A 3,621-nucleotide genomic window follows, 5' to 3' on the forward strand; every position below is an offset into this window, starting at 1 on the left:
AAAAGGTGGTTGGTTTTCAAATGTTCAACATTCATTCAAAGATGAGGCCAAATCTGTTTGGAGGAGAGCAGAGAAGGACCACAGGTTCTGCCTCTGCCTCTCCCCTACTGTTTACAGCAATCCTGCTCTGGTCCCAACTCAACCTCATCAAAACAGAAGGTTACAATCAAGACTGGCTCCATGGGCATGTGACCAGGCTACAGTCAAGGCTGGCTCCATGGGCATGTGACCTGTGAAGCTGCACACGCTCCAAGAGTAGAACAGCTCTGTGTTTGGTTAAGTGCTTTGTTATCACTTTCTTAAAATTCTTAATAATTGTTGAATGATGGGCCCCACATTCTCATTTTGCACTAGGACCCTCATATTAGGGGCCTAGTGCAAACTAACTACTGCTACTACTACTGTAGTTACTTCACCTAACCACGCAGGTAATACTTAGCAGATTAGCATGCACCTTGGGAGTCTGATCTGAAAAGGGCTGTTGGAAATGCAGCCTCTCTGGGCCTATTCCAGAACTGCTGAATCAGAATCTGCAATTTATTTTTTATTTTATTTAATTAATTAACTTATTTTTTTGAGACAGGGTCTCACTCTGCCACCCAGGCTGGAGTGCAGTGGTGCAATCTCAGCTCACTGCAACCCCCACCTCCCAGGTTCACGCTATTCTCCTGTCTCAGTCTACCTAGTAGCTAGGACTACAAATGCACACCACCATGCCCAGCTAATTTTTGTATTTTTAGAAGAGACAAGGTTTCACCATATTGGCAAGGCTGGTCTCAAACTCCTGACCTCAAGTCATCTGCCCACCTTGGCGTCCCAAAGTGCTAGGAAGAATCTGCATTTTAAAAGCTCCCCTGGCAATTTGAAGGCACATTCAAGTTTGAGAAGTGTTAACTGAGAACATCTCCTCCCCAATACGTGCAAGAGTGGAGCTAGTTCCCCATCACCTTTCTGGTGAGCATGTGACTTGACCTGGCCAATGAGAATACCATATTTCCTGGCAACAATGATTACTTAGTTCAGGGATAAGCATGTGACTCCACTTATGCCAAACACCCTAAACACTGGAATTTGTACGGGAACTACTGAGCTGAGGCTGTCTTGTTTTTCCAGGACTGTAACAGTAAGGATGACCCGAGTCTGGAGCCTAGAAATGTGTAAGCCTAGAAATGATGCCAACATTGCAGAAAGACAAGTCAAGAAATGGGGAGAAACAGTCTTGATGCTGAAGAAGTTAAGGATATAATGGTCCAAAATGCTCAGTTTGCACTTTATTTCTAGCTGAAAGCACTTGAGAAGCAGCAGTTGTGGAAAGCACCATCTGAACTGCCCTTTCTTACCTATAGCAAGCCATAAAAATTCCTGTGAGAAAGCTGCCTTCAAGCCAGGCGTGGTGGTGCACACCTGTAGTCCCAGCTACTCAGGAGGCTGAGGCGGGAGGATTGCTTGAGCCCAGAAGTTCAAGGCTGCAGTGAGCTATGATCACACCACTCCACTCCAGCCTGAGTAACAAAGTAACATCTCATCTCTTAAAAAAAGAAAGGAAGGTGCAGCCATAAAAAAGAATGAGCTCATGTCCTTTGCAAGGACATGGATGAAGCTGGAAGCCATCATTCTCAGCAAACTAACACAAGAACAGAAAACTGAGGCCGGGTGCGGTGGCTCACGCCTGTAATCCCAGCACTTTGGGAGGCCGAGGTGGGTGGATCACGAGGTCAGGAGATCGAGACCATCCTGGCTAACATGGTGAAACCCCATCTCTACTAAAAGTACAAAAAAATTAGCCGGGCGTGGTTGCAGGCACCTGTAGTTCCAGCCACTCGGGAGGCTGAGGCAGGAGAATGGCACGAACCCGGGAGGAGGAGCTTGCAGTGAGCCGAGATAGCACCACTGCACTCCAGCCTGGGGGACAGAGTGAGACTTCATCTCAAAAAAAAAAAAAAAAAAAGAGATTTGCAATAAGTATCACAGCAACCGATATTAAGTGAATATCAAATTTTGCATATTTACTATGAGATCCTGAACACTAAAGTGAAAGATCAGGAGTATGACAGGAATTTAGGGTTGTGCTATTTAATAGTTGGACAAAAACACTGCTGCACTACCTAAGTGTGCATGCTTTTAGAGTTTTCTAGTCCTGTTTCCTCACCTCTTTTTCACTCCACTTTGTCCACTGACATTTTCTGCCTCTCCTCTCAGGTACCTAGTATTCCTATTCTTACTGTATCAAAATTTCTCCAGTGCCTACTTCATGCTAAGCACTCTGCCAGTGCTTGCTTCTTCTTCTTTCTTTTCTTGACACAGGATCTTGCTCTGTTGCACAGGCTGAAGTGCAGTGGCCCATCTCAGCTCACTGCAACCTCTGCCTCCCAGGCTGAAGCAGTCCTCCCACCTCAGCCTCCTGAGTAGCTGGGACTATAGGCACACACCGCCACATCCAGCTAATTTTTTGTAGAGACTGGGTTTTGCCATGTTGCCCAGACTAGTCTCAACGTACTGAGCTCAAGTGATCCACTGGCCTTGGCCTCCCACAGTGCTGGGATTACAGGCGTGAGCCACTGTGACCAGCCTGCCAGTGTTTCCAAATGTTATTTAATTTAATGTTCTCAACGAATGGCCAGAGGAAGATATTAATAGGATATTTTTTAAGGAAAAAGAAACTGAATCCTCCTGGTTAAGGGTTTGCTGGAAACCACATAACAGGATCTGAGAAAGGTAGATTCTTTTTATTTATTTATTTTTGAGATGGAGTTTTGCTCTGTCACCCAGGCTGGAGTGCAACGGTGTGATCTCGTGTCACTGCAACCTCCGCCTCTCCGGTTCAAACGATTCTCCTGCCTCATCCTCCCGAGTAGCTGGGATTACAGGCATGTGCCACCATACCCAACTGATTTTTGTATTTTTAGTAGAGACAGGGTTTCACCATGTTGGCCAGACTGCTCTCAAACTCTTCACCTCAGGTGATCTGCCTGCCTCAGCCCCGCAAAGTACTGGGATTACAGGTGTGAGCTACCGCATCCATCCAGAAAGGTAGATTCTAATCTGATCTGTGTCTTCTAATGCCCACTGTTCTCCCATTGCTTAATATCACCATGTGTTAGGCTGTTCTTGCATTGCTATAAAGAAATATGTAACCATCCTTTTCTTGGGGTTGCACTACTGTCTAATGCGTGCATAATGAGGGCAGTATTGCTAACGCCTATACAATGCACCCGCATCAGCTAGAACTTTGCTTTACCTTGGTACAATTTTTGGAAAAATGAAAAACCTCTTTTCCATGAAATCGAAAAAAAATGTTTTTGAAAAGAAAAAAAAAAAGAAATACCTGAGGCTGGGCAATTTATAAAGAAAGGAGGTTTAAGTGGCTCACAGTTCTGCAGGCTATACATGAAGCATGGCACTGGTAGCTGCTTTGCTTCTGGTGAAGCTTTGGGCTGCTTCCAATCATGGTGGAAGGTGAATCGGGAGCAGGAATCTCACGCAGGGAGAGCAGAGGCAAGAGAGAGAGAAGGGAAAGGTGCCACACGCTTTTAAGCAACCAGCTCTCTTGAGAACTCACTTACTACGAAAGAGACGGTGCTAAGTCATTCCTGAGAGATCTGCCCCTGTGATCCAGTCACC

At 45.7% G+C, this 3,621-nt stretch overlaps 1 non-coding gene across 1 annotated transcript; it reads left to right on the forward strand.

The window, feature by feature from the left end:
• The first annotated feature begins 3,133 nt into the window (after window positions 1–3,133).
• LOC115837801 lies at window positions 3,134–3,259 on the forward strand. Its single transcript, XR_004032851.1, has one exon. It is a non-coding gene; the product is annotated as a U4atac minor spliceosomal RNA (small nuclear RNA).
• Window positions 3,260–3,621: the final 362 nt, after the last annotated feature.

This window comes from Nomascus leucogenys, chromosome 12 (assembly GCF_006542625.1).
Source record: "Nomascus leucogenys isolate Asia chromosome 12, Asia_NLE_v1, whole genome shotgun sequence".
Classification (NCBI taxonomy): domain Eukaryota; kingdom Metazoa; phylum Chordata; class Mammalia; order Primates; family Hylobatidae; genus Nomascus; species Nomascus leucogenys.